Source organism: Platichthys flesus, chromosome 18, assembly GCF_949316205.1.
Source record: "Platichthys flesus chromosome 18, fPlaFle2.1, whole genome shotgun sequence".
Classification (NCBI taxonomy): Eukaryota; Metazoa; Chordata; class Actinopteri; order Pleuronectiformes; family Pleuronectidae; genus Platichthys; species Platichthys flesus.
In genome coordinates, this window is record NC_084962.1 from 11,125,038 (window position 1) to 11,142,053 (window position 17,016).

At 44.7% G+C, this 17,016-nt stretch overlaps 1 long non-coding RNA gene across 2 annotated transcripts; it reads left to right on the forward strand.

Moving 5' to 3' along the window:
* The first annotated feature begins 2,170 nt into the window (after positions 1-2,170).
* Positions 2,171-15,401, forward strand: LOC133973072 (uncharacterized). Of its 2 annotated transcripts, XR_009924528.1 has the most exons (5): positions 2,171-2,544; positions 9,345-9,441; positions 10,118-10,413; positions 10,549-10,702; positions 13,050-15,401. It is a non-coding gene; the product is annotated as an uncharacterized LOC133973072 (long non-coding RNA). The 2 variants fall into 2 exon arrangements; XR_009924527.1 differs by having other exon boundaries at positions 10,118-10,702.
* Positions 15,402-17,016: the final 1,615 nt, after the last annotated feature.

Below are 17,016 nucleotides of genomic sequence, written 5' to 3' on the forward strand. Positions count from 1 at the left end.
ACACACACACACACACACACACACACACACACCTGCAATGCCAAGCAGCCTCTCACCCACCGTCCACACAGCCCATGCATCTTAATTCTCGGCTGCTGTTGTCTCAGCAGACACTCCCAGCCCCTGTTCTGTTTAAAGCTGCTTTAATCAATGTTTTACTGAATTGAGATCTATCACTTCACTTCTCAGGACCAACTCCAGCCCGTTGTTTTGGTGCAGGGGCATGAGAACAGGCCCCCGTCACCATTTTGTGAGACCCTTAGTCCCTGACCTGGATCAGCTGTGTACAGGAGGCTGCAATGACACAATGATCCGAGGCCCCGGGGCACCATGTCACCAGCTTCCTGCCAAAAGCTTCTCGAGGACTAGTTGAGGAGAGAATGTGTGTGTAGGATGTGTCCTAAACGTTACTACCTAGCTATTATTTATGTGCATGCGTATTGTGCAGCATGTTACTGTTGGAATCATTTGAAGATTGGAATGATGCGGTTTGGTTTCCTGAGTTTCTTGCTGGTTTGGGGAAGGCCCGGTTTGTTTCGATGCCTCCGGCCCCCAGAGGCCCTAGAAACCGCCTGATGAAGAAAGTGTTTTACAGCCTCCAAAGGGAGTTTTTTTTGTCTCAGGAACTGGTTGAAAACCATAACAGAGCTGAAAAGAAGAGGGAAGATTGAACTCTTATTAAATGAGAGCATCCTTCCTATGTTCAAAATCAAAAGGCGCTCCAGAATGTTGTGGGTTCTTCCTTCCTCCAACACCTCCTGTACATCGAAATCGGATTATATGGTTTATAAGTAATAGCAGACGGACAAACAAAAAAAGAAAACCTCCAAGATGCAGATGAACAATGCCTGTGATGTAGATCAGTAGAATCAGTTCCTCAGATTCTCACTACCATCAGCGTTTAGATTCACTGGATTCTTAATGACAAGATACTGATTATTGATGATTCCCTCAATGATCAGCAAACACACCTCTCGGCCTCTCATTCTCTCCCCATCTGGATTTACTTGAAGCTGCAAGCTCTTCAAAAAATGTAGCGGTTATGTTGTTGTACGTTCGAATACATTTACAGCTCATCACAAAACCTCCTGAAAAAGCTTTGCCCTCTTTTCAAATATATATATATGTATGTGTGTGTGTGTGTTTTTTCTGCAGACCCCTCATCACGTCTCATCACGATAAAGGGGGATGGCTTTATGGATCTCAGCCTCTGATAGTCACCTGAGGTATAATTTCACTTTTATTGACTTGCAGCCTCATTTTGCAGTCAGGTCCGACCCCTCGCCTGACACCCTTCTCCTTCACATGCTGCTAAACATGAGCCACGGGTCCCATTCACACCTGACCACTGTTTGAGGGAGATCGATAGTGAAATGAACATTTAACATCCAGTACATTTGTTCTTAGGAAAAAACGAAGACAATCTGTTCGAGGGCTCTGCTTGTTCTCGAGCGCTCGGACAGATTTTGAGCAAGTCGGGGACACGTTGTTAATGTCGACCTTCCTTTACTGTCGCAGGTTTAGCAAACACAATGTCGGAAGGTGTCAGCGTTCTTACTTCAGCTGTCAGACGATGCCCCCCCCGGTGCCGGCGGTGCTGAAGGTGAGAGACACAGGAGCTTACAAACGCTCTCCTCGTCTTAGTGGAAGTTTTCTCTTGGAGAAAAAGGTATTTGCCTCGTGCCCTATGTCCTCTGTGGAGAGTGCAGGAGCGAGAGAAAGAGGAAACATGAAACCGGGGAAAGAAATAGTGTTTTCACTCCAGGAAATCGCTCACACGCCTTCCACACTGTCATCACTCTGACTCCTGGGAAGTCCTTCACCCTCCAAGGCCCTGTTTGTTCCCTTTACCTTTATTCTGCATCCATCTTGGCTCGCTCAGTTTTGACCTGCGACCTTTGCCTCTACGGAGAAACTGTCTGTCTAGCACCGCCTGCACCTGTAGTACAGTGAAATACACATATATGGAGGAAAAAACATAGAGAGAGAGAGAGAGAGAGAGAATGTAAAGAATTGAACAATGAAGGAGATGGAATAACTGAAGGTCAAAAACAATGTGTAGAAGGAGACAAAGAAGAGGAGGGGAACTGAAGGGGCTGGAGGAGGATGCTACTGCCGGGTTTGCATCCTATGGGTGGGTGGATGGGTGGGGGGGGGATGTCTGAGTATAACAGAATTCCGTTTCACCAGTGTGTTAGGTTGGGTTGAGTTCAGATGTGTCGATCAGTAGACTTGCATTGTTCCCTCCTCTGGTGTTATAGTGGGCAGGAGTGTGTCACTCACAAGTGAACACAATGTAGAGCCCCTTAAAAACACTGCTCCACAGCGCTGCTAGTGGTCAGACATCCTACAGGCCTCCTTTAATCACTGACTCACAGTTAAACAATGTCATCTTTGTTGTGCATAGTGAAAATGGACGGCAAAAAAACCATTGAGCTGACTGTTTTGCTTCTTTGATTGACTAACAACTTGTACGAGAACATCTCTGATAGGTGCCGTTCGACCCGACTGCACCTGAGATACAGCCACTGATGCTAAATGAAGGTAAGACCCCACCAACCCACTGGTATAGTGCTGATGTCCTTATATCTGTTATAATATTATGAGTTTACTTTAGAACTTCAGTATCTCTATGACAAAAGTCTTCATGTTGTGGCTACTTTGGTTAGACATGCATCCAGAAATCCTTCAAATGTGACTAAACCTATTCTTTTGTTGCCCTGGTGCACACCTATTGATTAATTGGTTTAAATTGTTTGCTATTTAGAATTGGTCAAACGTAACTTTACCAATTTAAACGATGGTAAAGTAATCTTAGAGATTGAGAAGTCACATTCTTGATACGCTTTATCTGATTATTTTAAAATGCGTATCACTGGAATGATACATCAGCACAGTCAAAATAAAAGTGATAAATTAGAGAATGTTCAGTGGCGCTATTTGAATCCCCCATTGAGGTGCCGTGTCTGAGTTAAATGGGTGGAAGCACTTAACAGCTGTCAGGTGATGTTTTATCTAGTAATTCATATTGAAGTGACTTTAAACTGAAACTGCCCAAATATAATCAAACCACTTGATTCATGCATCTCCCGAAAAGTCTGGATGTTGGTGTTTTTCATGATCCAATCCTCAAACCAAGTGAGAGTCAGATGTTTCAAATTCACACTGTCGAGCTAAAATGGCCCAAAATGAGGACTCGCTAACACATTTGACTTCTGAGGACAAATCATTACACAAAGGTCAAGATTTGTGTTACCTGATATTTAGCCAAGACGTCACATTGGTCATCGAGAACCGGCTGAACATATAATATGGGTTTCATCATCTGATCCTTTCTGGAGAAAATTACAAGCAGGAGATGATTCGTCTGAATTGTTTGTTTTCTAGAAACCGAGTATACAACTTGCAAAAAGATGGAAGAAAATGTTGTTGGGTCACGTCCAACTTCCAAGTCTCAGATATGATGGGAAAAAAGGCTTCAACTCTAAATGAATAATGCGCACAGTGAAAAGTTTGCGGCGCTCCGGAATGATGTGCTGGCGCCTCCAAATGATAAAGTTACACAACCAGTGCGACTGAAAGTTTGGAGAAAGGGTCTCTGTCTCTGTGATTGCGTCCCGAGAAAATCAGCGGAGACTCTCTCGACATCTGTGGTGTCAAATTCAACTTTAAAAGCTTTCGGAATTTCTTAAAACAAGTGAAACATTTTGCCGGCAGCGTGAGGCTCCCCTCAAATGTTGAACCGTGGCAGAATGAGGCCGCGGCTAAAAAGAGGAAAAAAAAAAGTTGACAGTTGATTCGATGGAATTGATGAAACGAGTCGATTTGCATTGGAGCCACGTGCGTTTTAACTCCCACAGCTGGCGAAAAGTCTGATGGATTGTAACATTTAATAATAGATCAATACGGTGTGTTTGTGCAGCGACGCCGTCGGAGAAGTTCAGAGCCGTGAATATTGGAAATAATAAAGGAAATGAAAGCTGCGTTATAAAAAAAAAAAAAAAACTGCCCGATGACACGAGACGGAAGCGAAAAAACATCTTTGTGTCTTTTAGCATCACTGGTTTCCACAGCAGCTTTATAATACCGTTGATAGATAAATGTCAGTAATGGGTTGTGTTTGACACCTCCACATTAACACCCTGTCCTCTTTTACAGGCACATTTCACATCCTCATAACCTGTCACTGCCGTGTGCTCCTCACCCAGGCAGGTTGGTCGGCTGTTTAGGAAATTTTAGGAAATTAGAGAGGAGAGCGCTGCCGAGGAGGTGGAGAGCTGTGTGAGACGGGGGGGGGGGGCAGAACAGGGTGGGTGGAGGTTCAGGAGATCCAGGACATGACTGAAGGATGGTTAGCGAGCGTCTCAGCACGGAGCTGAGGCAGGAGATGGGTGGAGAACAGGCGGATCTACAAGTGTCTGTCTGGATCTCAGCTGCATGAATGAAATACAAGTCTCGCCAAAGATATTCCCTCATCGGGCGTTTTCCTGATTATTGTCTCACACGTTGGTCCAAAATCTCCCATAGGTGCTTGAGTGGGTTGAAGTCTAGTGATTGCGAGGGTCATAAAATGTGATTCATACTCATTTAACCATACGTGTATACTATACAATTTATGCTGGCTGTGGGTTTCAGCACATCAACTGGAGGAGAAATAGAGGAAAGGAGAGGAATCTGGGTGATACTTTATTCTAAGTGGAGTAAAAGTGTCATCAGCCGTGTGTGCGTGTGGCTGAAGGGTACTGAGCTTGTACCTACGAGTGCATGCATGTACGTACACTATATGATTGCATGTGTGCGCTCCACCCACGTGTGCTGAATATCAATTCTGCTCCTCTTCTCTGTGTGCAATTTGGCGTGCCTCTCCCACTTTATGAATGTGTGCACGTGTGTGTATATGTGTGTGTGTGTGTGTGTGTGTGTGTGCGCGCAGCATTTAGTATCGCTTCTCCTGCAATCACGGTTTCATTGATGTCGATCTCCTCGGCTGAATGTAGCAAATTACCAGCTTTGCCAGCAGCCGTTATCTTCTCTGCTCCAGTGTTCGAGCTCCGCCTCTGACCTCAGAACCCGCACTCCCCCTCGCACACAGGCAGAGGTGAGGTTTAGGAGACCTGTCTGAGTGCCACGCAGGATCATCACAAACACGTTGTTAGGTGAGGGGAAGTTGCCGCCTGGCTTGTGTTTTCCTAAATGTCTGAGCTGTGCACGTGGCGCAGATCTCTCCAGATACAGTGTGTGCATCCTAATTGGATGTTCTCTGTGATCTTTTGTGTTCTTTGTCTAAGCCCGGGTCTCGCTTGGAATGGAGATTTTTCAAGAAACAGATGCAGATTTGTTTCTTAAATGGAAACTGTGTTATTCAATAGAAAACTCCAGAGCAGGAACAACCACCTCAGCAGGGGGGAACCTCCTCCAGACTTGATCCGGCTGGTGAAACAATTCTTAGATACAAACGAAGCAATTTAGGAACACAAAGAACTTCTAATAACAGCATCTTTGTCTCCAATAAAAGACAATAGCATAAACAGTAGAATTGCATTTCCTCATTACCGCCCGAAACACGAAAAACTGGATGATTGAAAGCCCTCGTTTCCACATTCTGAAGGATACAATGTTATGGCCCCTTCATAGCATCATGTTGAGAAGCTGAATGCTAAAGTCGTGAAGGAGCCTTGTTGCTACTGCACAGCTGCTGGAACTGCAGTCAACCTCTTGTCTTGATGAACCATTGCAGAGCAGATGGCACAAGAAATTGAACAAACACAGGAAGACACTGATAGAAATGTTCGGTGTTTCAGTCTGGCCTGCGAGGAACCAACAGACATAACAAACACCACCTGGCAAATCATTTTTAGCGTGTGGGACAACTGCAGAGTTTGATATTAAGGAGGAATCCCTGTTTTTGCAATCTGGCCCATTCTAAGGTGAGGAAAACAACAAGTCATATGATTTAGAAGAAACACACTAGTGAAACCGGGATTAAAGGATTATGTTATTATTATCAATTTCTGCCAATAGATCCCTTTCACCTCAATCTAACACCTTTAAGCAAATTGTTATGGCTAAATGCAGCTCTTAGTACAATCATCATCTTCATCATCCCCATCACTACCATCTGACATCAGACACCCCGCTGAAGAGAAGCAGTCCCACTCATTGCACTACAGAGGTGTATCTGTGTCCCCTATCACAGATACACATCCCACAGTGCTTTACGTAAAATAAACATTGTTAGAGATAAAAAGGATTAAAATCACAAGCGATCGCTCAAATCCCAACAAACAAATGGGCACAGAGACAAAAAAACGTTCAAAATATAAGTGTTTCATAATTTAGTTTTGCCATCAAGGAAGTCCCTTGATGGGAAAAAAGCCCCCCCCCCCCCCCCCCCCCCCCGGTGTACAAAGCGGATCTGGTTTGTTGTTTTATCTTATTTTCTTCAATCCAACTGTGACACCGCTATGTCAGTACTTACAAACTCATGCTGTGCAGCAACGTCTTCTTCAAGGCTTCCACTCAGAAACTCCTCATTTCAAATTCCTAGTGTAGATCTCAACGTTTACAATGATATCAGGTATCACACGCTGGAATACGGGGGGGGAGGGGGTGCAAAAGGATGCTTAAAACTGAGAGCATATTTCCAGTGTTGGAAATGATGCAGTCATGAAGAAAATGGAGCCGGCAGTTTTAATATTTCACTTAATGTGGACATATGGCAGCAGTGAAGGGCTGGAACAAGATGATACTGAGGATGTGATGCTGTCAGACAGGAAGAAACTTTCTATCTTTCCAAGCTTATAGGTGCTGATAGGAGAAAAAATGAAATCCGTCGTTACAAGTAAGACGCCGATTGAGTGAAATGCTTTTCAGGGTCTTAAAAAAGTTCATTTCCACACAGAAGAATGAGTGTCAGCTTTCGGAGCGAGACTTTTCCAAATCCGACACGCTGACGCACAAATCGGAGGCTAACCCGGGATGGCAGCGACAACAGGAACAACAGGTGTTTGTGTTTCCGAGGGATTCGAGCCAGAGGAGAATGAGGCAATCAGTTACCATGGCGATGGGGAAGAAGGAGAGTGAAGAGGAGGAGGAGGAGGAAACAAACTGCTCCGTTCGGAGAGTGCCACTTACAGGCTTTGATGATGATAAGGCTGCTGCCGGGGTAAACAACATCACAGCATTAAAACACTGAGAGAATTGGGGACTCGAGAGGATGAGGTTGTGTTCAATGTCATTTTTTTCTTTTTTTCTCTCCCTCGCCTCATCCTTCTTACTTACCCCCCACATCTGCCCTCAAACACACAGACACACACACAGAGACACACACACACACACTCATATCAGCCCAGGCTACCTGCGGCTGCTCTGCTGGCCTCATGATGAACAGTGAGGAATGGTGTAACCATGGCAACACTCTGACACAGACTTTCATCCGAGTGCAGGGGGGGTATTTGGTCATATATATATATATATATATATATATATATATACTGTATATATGTTCAGTTGGTGAGTTTTGTTTTGTTTGTGTGTCTGGCCTTGCATAGAGGGAAGCTAGGTTTGGACTGATGGTCTTTTTGGGGAAGTCCTGATTGGGGGTTTGTTAATGCAGAACAGTGAACGGGTGTCACACGGTGAACGGGTGTCACACAGCCACTGGCTAGATGTCATCAAACGTGCTCCTCAGACTGTCTCGCTTTTCGCAGGGTGAGGACGGGGGAGGTATCAAACCAGCGAGGCAACAATCACAATGGCAGGCGGGGACACTTTTCAATCCCTTTGGAAGATAAAGAAAGAGAGAGGGCAGTGAAAAGAGAGGCGGCAAAAATAAAGAAAACAGTGATGAGATAACGGTCCTGGTACAAGCGGAGTGGGAGGGTGAGCCAGAACAAGACGAGGAGAAGTGATAAATTAAGAAAGGGATACAGTGGAGATACGGGCAAAGTGTGTGTGCATGTGTGTGTGTGTTGATGTGTGTGTGTGTGTGTGTGTGTGTGTGTGTGTGTGTGTGTGTGTGTGTGTGTGTGTGTGTGTGTGTGTGTGTGTGTGTGTGTGTGTGTGTGTGTGTGTGTGTGTGTGTGTGTGTGTGTGTGTGTGTGTGTGTGAGAGAGAGATGACAGTGGGAAGCGCCTGACTGTGTGTGTCTGTGTGAGACTGAGCAGGCGAGAGGGTGAGGTAGAGATGAGAGCAGTGAAGGATGTTGAGCTGAAATCTTAACTAACAGAAGCACTGGCACCACACTGAGAGGAAGAGCTGAAACCAGACCTCAGGGCTTTAGGCTAATTAAGAAAAGAAAGGGGCTGCGTGTGACTGTGTGTGTGTGTGTGTGTGTGTGTGTGTGTGTGTGACTGTGTGTGTATGTGAGGAAAGTGGAATAACAAGCTGTTTATGGATGTGTGTTTGAGTGTTTGTGTTTCTTTTTGTAAACTGCTGCTTCATGTCACCTTTCTCCTCTTGTTCTTTTTATAAAATGTCTCAATCTCATCTTGTCCATAGGTCAAACTGCTTTTCCCTTTGTGTGTGTGTGTGTGTGTGTGAGAGTGAGTGAGTGAGTGAGTGAGTGAGTGAGTGAGTGAGTGAGTGAGTGAGGGAGGGAGGGAGGGAGGGAGTGAGTGAGTGAGTGAGTGAGTGAGTGAGTGAGTGAGTGAGTGAGTGAGTGAGTGAGTGAGTGAGTGAGTGAGTGAGTGAGGGAGGGAGGGAGGGGGTGGGTGGGTGGGTGGGTGGGTGGGTGGGTGGGTGGGTGGGTGAGTGAGTGAGTGAGTGAGTGAGTGAGGGAGGGAGGGAGGGAGGGAGGGAGGGAGTGAGTGAGTGAGTGAGTGAGTGAGTGAGTGAGTGAGTGAGTGAGTGAGTGAGTGAGTGAGTGAGTGAGTGAGTGAGTGAGTGAGTGAGTGAGTGAGTGAGTGAGTGAGTGAGTGAGTGAGGGAGGGAGGGAGGGAGGGAGGGAGGGAGGGAGGGAGGGAGGGAGTGAGTGAGTGAGTGAGTGAGTGAGTGAGTGAGTGAGTGAGTGAGTGAGTGAGTGAGTGAGTGAGTGAGTGAGTGAGTGAGTGAGTGAGTGAGTGAGTGAGTGAGTGAGTGAGTGAGTGAGTGAGTGAGTGAGTGAGTGAGTGAGTGAGTGAGTGAGTGAGTGAGTGAGTGAGTGAGTGAGTGAGTGAGTGAGTGAGTGAGTGAGTGAGTGAGTGAGTGAGTGAGTGGATGATGTTTTGTGAGCCGTGATCCATATGCTATAAAAAAGTCCTCAAAGGGATATCCCACTTTTATGTGGAAGCTTATTTTGATGCTTTTGGCCATCATCCCATTTGTTTAGATAGAACTTTAATCACCAGTATTATTGTTTCACTCAGGGCACAAAGAGACGTCATCACCTTGTCCTCCAAACTTAATGAAGAATCATCGTACCCCTCCCATTTGGATGCAGCTAATAGGACTAACAAATACAACGTAAGTCATTTTATCGTATTTGAAAGTTAAACCAGAAGTGACCGTATCCAAAATAAATTCCCAAATAAGTAAAACTGAACTCACAAAACCACTATGGGCTCCAAGTTAAATCACTTAATATAATAATTATGTTGATTTTCAAGGTCACAATTTGAATGTGTTATTACTTGAAAAGGTTTAAACTCTCCAATGTTCAGAAAATGCATTACTTTCCTCAAAGTGTACATTGCTGACGCTACTCCTTTCAGCCTCTGTCTGAAACACATGGCTTTAGCTGCTGTCTCTTTAAGAACCCCTCCTGATGAAGCCAGTCGCCGGTGTATTTACAAAACATAACCCCCACTCTCGATCTACCTGTATTTGTTTGGTGGTGTGCCAGACTCAATGCTAATTTGTATGCAAATGTCAGACAGTGTGACATCACACGTATGGGCGGGACTTCTGAGGCGTTTCGGGAGCCATGTTTTTAGTCAAGTTATAGGAGCTCTCTTTACTGGGATCTTTTTAACTTTGCAGATAATTTACTTGCACAAAAAACGAAATAACACACAAGAGGAAATAAACACTGAAAAGGAAAAATAAGAAACCTTTAATGACTTTTGTCTTGGGTCTATTTCTGACAAATACTGGTGTAAAGAGTCTGTGAGTTAGTGATGCTTTATCTTTTGGTTTCCAGCCTCTTTCTGTGCATCTGACTGCTCGGTTCCCTCGTCTCTGAAGTCGGTGTCTGTGCTTCGTCTGTCTTCTCCGTCTGACTGCACACGCTCGTCTGTGTCTTGTTGACTCCAGAAGTCAGAGCATGACTTACAGGCAGTTTCAGCTGACACAGTGTGTCACAGGTGTCCCAGGCGCTGCCGTGGTCATTTTGAGTGACAGGGATCTCGTCCCACCATCCGAATGTCTCACATGGGTTGTTTTCTTCAGCTCTGTCCTGTTCTTCTTCTCTTGGAGCATCTACAAGCACAAACACGTGTAGGGTAATTTTTATACTTTTAATATTTATAATGATTTTTATGCCTTGAATAATTGTTGTCTGTTACATTGTGCAAATAAAATCTTTTTTTCTCACCATTCTTGAGATGGTGTCTGCTGCTGCAAACCCTGAAGAGAATACAAGATGTTGAATGTTGGCCTCAACAGGTGGATCGGTGGCCTCAACGCTGGCCTCAACAGGCTGCGGGGTAGAGTGGTCGTCCTCCAACCTGGAGGTTGATCAATCCCTAGTCTGACCCATCTGCATGCCAACGTGTCCTTTGGCAAGGTGCATGCATGTTGTGTGAATGGTTGAATTAGAAAAAACTGTACTGTAAAGCGCTTTGAGTGGTCATCAAGACTATAAAAAGGCTATATAAATACAAAACCAAAACCATTTACCGTTTAGCCATCCTCTCTGGCCCAACATGTCTCATGATTCATTGCAGTCTTTCAGAGAGAAAGAAAGCGAGTCGAAAGCGTCAGAAGAAATGATTTAAAGATGTTACTATACCCAACAGCTAATGTTACACATGTATAAAAAATCTCCTTTTCAACGTAGAACAATGTAGAAAAAAAAAGACTGCTAGTGCGAGACAAGCTGGTGATGCAATAGGTAGACCGGATCATCTCATTTTTGTTGTAGTATACGCAGACGATGAAGGACGCAGCTGATTTCCGTTGCGTAGAACGGCTCCTACGAAGGATGTGGCCCCTGACTTGAGACACGGCTACTGTCCGCATCTGCCCCTCAAACTGAATTACACTCACCAATATCATTTATTGCAAATAAACCGTGAACCTGCTGTAGATTGTGTCTGTAAAAATCAATTTGTATTCACAGCCACAGTTTGGCCACTGGTGGTGCGGCTGATTAAAAACCACACCGCTGTTTGCCTACACACCACCTGTCAGGCCACGTCTCACAGCTCACACTCATGTTAGCACAGAGAGTTATAACACACGCCACCACAAATCAATGCATGTTCACATTTCAAACGCATTCGTCACCGGCCGTCAATCAATGCGACCCAGGACTCTGCCCGCCTGATTGGTTTCGGGCTGCGACCTTGGTTCCACAGGGAGCCGCACACATCAGCGGGTGTTAACCTCGAATGATTCAGAATAAAAAAATCCTCACCTGTCTTTTACAAATCCAGTTCGGTGGTGTCTCAAGAAAGGACAAGTGAAAAAAATAAAAGGAAGATCGACTCTGGCTTGTTCGGCTTTCTGAGGCAAATACCGTGTCGATTTAAGTTTGAAAACTCGAATTGAGTTCAGCTAGATTAATGCAGCTCTCCAGTGACTAATTAAGTGGACATCTGAAGCGATTTGTGTACTTGTTAATTCATCCCCTCAACGAAACCCATTTTTTCTAGTGGTGAGGCCCTTTCCAATACTCCAATAGTCAATAAAAGGCTCACTAATGGATGACACACTTTCCTGCAGAGAGCGCATCAGACTGAAACGCTCCCTTTTGTCTCTCTGCCTCTGTTTGTGAAGCACCGCATGAAGATTATTTGTCTGATTTCCACCAGGCCGAGCCTCCGCTTCTACACAGTCAGGCACAACAATGGAGACAATAATGTAAAAGCTTTCTATCAATTTACTCATCCTAAAGGTAGAAAAACATCAGCAACCCGGATTTGTTCTCGTAGTTTGTGCGCTAATTTGACTGATCGGGGAAAATAAGGAGCCAAAATGCAAGTAAACAGCAATTCTATCATCAATAGAATATGTGCCTCTAAAAGTGTGTGTGTGTGTGTGTGTGTGAGTGTGTGCATGCATGCGTGCGTGCATGCGGGGGGGGGGGGGGGGGGCTTCCGCTTGACATTTCCTACCAGGGTCCTCTGCAATTTGATTTTGCTTTCAGAGGCTTCAAAGTTGAATCAGTTGTGTTGGATTCTAACATGTTTTCTGCGTGTGTGTTGTTTCTTACAGTTGTCTTTTCTTGTCAAGCGGTAATGTGACGTGAACAAATGGATATAATCAGCATTGACTCCCGGTGGTGGGAGCTGATGGAAATGTGTCACCTGAGCCTACGCGCTTCTTTCCACTTCTTTATTTTGGCACCTGAGCAGCTTTATGACGTGCATGGAACTTCCCGGTGTTGTAATCATTGTATTTTACATCCTGGGAACATCGTGCAACTGCAATTTCTTCCTCCGCATGGTGCAAAGTGCACCAGTGGCAAGGCAGCGAGAGAGCTTTACCAGCACATTTGTGGAATTGAGCATGAAAGACCAGGGGAGATTTCTTTTCCACTTTTTAGCAGGTTTAACCACGTCTAGAAAACGTGCATGTATCCTCTGATTGCAAAAGTAGAATTTGAAAGAGCAAGGTGAAAGAGAATTAGACTGGAGGATGTATTGTGTGTGCGTGTGTGTTTGTGTGTGGTAACAGTAGGTAGGTCAGCACCGTTCCATTACTCTATCAGCTTGTAGACTGAAATGGAGTAGGACGTCCGTGCAAACTATCGCCCTACCTGCAGACTGGAGAGGCTCAGAGGTGACGGCTCGCATGTAAAAAAAAACGAAAACAAATCCCTTGGTAGTTTCCAGGTAGTGAGTCATCACTTCTTGTCACACCATGCCGCATTATTGCTCTTCTTTTCCCTCTTTCTTTTTTCTCTGCAGCAGCATCTGTCGTCCGACGTCCTCTCTCCATCCTTTCTCATCCTGAAGCTCGTTTGCTTCCAGAGGCTCATCCCGGCGTCGTGGACGTGCTCGGAATCGATTCTCTGATTAATACAGGAGACAAACACAATTAAAAATTGATTTGTGGCTCATTATTGACCAATGTGAATAATTAACCGAGGTCTCTATGGCCATGCACGCAGGGACTATGTTCTGGTGTATGGTTGGTGTGTGTGTGTGTGTGTGTGTGTGTGAGATTTTACTGCTAATTCACGTATTGTGGAGACCATATGCTGCAATTGGTGGTATTAAGGCTGCACACACAAACACAAAAACACACACAAACACAGGCTTATAGTTCTATCTTAAGCTGTTTTCAGACATGACCTCCAGGTAAAATCAAATGCCTTTCACACATGCACAACACAGCGGGAGGGTGTCTGCACAGATGCGTCCACAACAGCATCAAATCCGAGAGGTCGAGCAGGGTGATAAACTGTCTGCTGTAACCCTGAGCCTAACATAAACCTAGCCCCATACCTAATGGTAACCCTAAACCTGAAACAAGTCCTAACCTGACCAGTATGTCCTCACTTTCCCAAACTGTCAAACATGGTCCTCTCAAAGATATAAGAATATATAATACAAACATGCAGAGAGATCAGCTGCTATAAATCATCTGTGTTAAATTTACTCTGCTGGTGTGTTTGTGTGTGTGTGTGTGTGTGTGTGTGTGTGTGTGTGTGTGTGTGTGTGTGTGTGTGTGTGTGTGTGTGTGTGTGTGTGTGTGTGTGTGTGTGTGTGTGTGTGTGTGTGTGTGTGTGTGTGTGTGTGTGTGTGTGTGTGTGTGTGTGTGTGTGTGTGAGATTTTACTGCTAATTCACGTATTGTGGAGACCATATGCTGCAATTGGTGGTATTAAGGCTGCACACACAAACACAAAAACACACACAAACACAGGCTTATAGTTCTATCTTAAGCTGTTTTCAGACATGACCTCCAGGTAAAATCAAATGCCTTTCACACATGCACAACACAGCGGGAGGGTGTCTGCACAGATGCGTCCACAACAGCATCAAATCCGAGAGGTCGAGCAGGGTGATAAACTGTCTGCTGTAACCCTGAGCCTAACATAAACCTAGCCCCATACCTAATGGTAACCCTAAACCTGAAACAAGTCCTAACCTGACCAGTATGTCCTCACTTTCCCAAACTGTCAAACATGGTCCTCTCAAAGATATAAGAATATATAATACAAACATGCAGAGAGATCAGCTGCTATAAATCATCTGTGTTAAATTTACTCTGCTGGTGTGTTTGTGTGTGTGTGTGTGTGTGTGTGTGTGTGTGTGTGTGTGTGTGTGTGTGTGTGTGTGTGTGTGTGTGTGTGTGTGTGTGTGTGTGTGTGTGTGTGTGTGTGTGTGTGTGTGTGTGTGTGTGTGTGTGTGTGTGTGTGTGTGTGTGTGTGTGTGTGTGTGTGTACGTGTGTGTACGTGTGTGTACGTGTGTGTGTGTACGTGTACGTGTACGTGTATGTGTGTGTGTGTGTGCGCTCATATATAAACTGTGAATGTCTTAAGTTTTAATGGGTGTTAATGAGTGTTTGTGTTTCAGTGACATTATGAGAGCTGAGAACATTGACTCTATCCCTGTGTGACTTTAGGACAAAGTTCAGTAATCAAACTTATCAAAGTTGTTAGAAACTAAGTGTTGGTTTCACACCACGGTCACGAGATCTTATATAACAGGGTTTATTTAACACAGAGGCGTTTTACAGGGCCGCTGTACGCGTGTGTTGACAGGCGGATTTTTTTCAGGACAAATCCATTTAGTCATTACAGACAATGCTTTACCTCTCAGAGCTCATCGGTCTCATTTAGATGAATTCTGACAATTTGCTCCTGGAGAGGGGAGAAGAAAAAAAATCACACCGACAACAAAATATGGGGATGTCAGAATTTTTGACGACACTTTTGCCTGTGCCTTTTTAGACAAATTTAGGAAGATGAAACATGTTTGTTTTGTAATACGGAATACAGCATTGAACTGCTGCAGCTGATACGCATGTTTAGGAATCTCAGAAAGTCTGGAGGTTAACAGGTTGAGATGATGCATATTCTTACTGTCAGGGAACCGACTACTTTATAGTTGACCTGAGACGTCTGGAGGCCTTTATGCTAAGGACAACTGATTACCTCATCAAGTTAACTGGAGACACCATGAACTGTAAACACTCCTGCTGCCTTCTATTTCCTATTCATTTACATATTCCACTATGCACAATACTCTTTTTTTGCACTTCTAGTTAGATGCTAAACTGCATTTCATTGTATATGTACTTGTACTGTGCAATGACAATAAAGTTGAATCTAATAAAAAAAAAAAAAAAATTAAGCCAAAGAGTCTAAATCGCCCCCTGCTGGCTGGCTGTGGTACAGGTCACAAAGACTGCTTACACCATGTTTGTGGATTGGACATGTTTTGTGAATGGAGCCGCGGTATAATTCATATCACACTGATGTATGTTCAAGTGCTAAATTTGGAATAAGTTTGGTTTTGATTAGTTATTTAATATCATAAAATGGAGGTGAAACGTCCTGATTGACAGCCGACACTAACTCACGATTGGTCAAGCTCGCTTAGCAGCAGGAGCTCGCCACAGCGGCTCCATCCCCTGATCGCTATTAAAGATCAACCATCTTTATGGTCGACACCAAGTTTTCTTTTTCATCGACTGCTGTTAAACCTTAAAGTTGTTGATCGGTTTCTTTTCTGCTCATGACGTATTGCTCTTTCACAAGACCTGAATTGTGTTTATCTGTAAAACTCGAGCCACATCAGTTCTGACTTTGTTAAAAAACGGGAAAAAAAAGTTCCCTCTCTGCTCACTGACAATTTCCGCATCTGCCTCCTCACGATTACCTATCATTGTGTTGTCACGGCCTTCACGGTCCTATTATGTACAAATAGAGGAGAGGGGCTGACAGTTTGTCGGGGCGGGGAAGATAAGATGGCCATTTAGCAGGCGTTCGCTCTCCCGTCATCCGTCGAGATTTAATTACACCGTTAGCTCTGCTCCGACGGAACGGCTTAGAAGTCAGTGTGTCAGGAGAGCGGAGACTATGCATGTCATCTGTTGTAACGGGAACTGTACGCAGTCGCAGCTTTGGGGAGATTTAGGAAAGGATTTGAATTCACAGAAGCCTTTGTGACTTTGATCTTTGAAATGAATAACCGTGTTTGATGACGTCACCATTGTGCGGAATTCAAAAGCGCCCCCTGTCGCGTTCAGAGCCTGATTTAATGCGAATCTGTCAAATTACAAGAAAGGCAGCCGTCCGTGGCAGCCGCTCCGCTGCAGAGTCTGAATGCAGCACTCCCATTCCGGACAGCACACTCTGTAAAACATGCACCGCAGTCATGGCCTGAGGCAAAAGACGAGCGACCCTTATAAAATGTGACGATACAAAGTAGGCAGCGGTGTGTTGCGGGGGTGTCGCGTAACGGGCAGGGAGATTATCCTTCAGACCAAAGAGCCGAGCTCCGGTCGACATTCAGCTCCACCGAGGAGAATTTCCTGGAGGGGATCAATATGTATTATTATGGCTCGAGCGTTTTCGATCAACAGGAAACAGAAAGTATGATTACAGCTATAAGGAGCCTCTGCATGATTTCCTTTAGATAAACACACACAATCTGAACTCGGAGGGAAATGGATGTTAATTGCGAAATTGAGTTGTCCTCCCCTCTTAACCGCAGAGATGCACTTTGGGGTATTTATCAGTTTGATGTTGTTGCTCTTTCCCTCTTTCCTCTCCTTTTTCTTGTCGCTATTGTTTCACTAGACCCGACCTATTGGTTTGCTTTAGCTCTTTCGGGCCCAAGCTCCTTTTTCTCTCCCTATCTGTTGTTTACCAGGTGGTGAATCTCTGAGAGCTGTCTGATTTATGGCGCCGTGTAGAGAGCC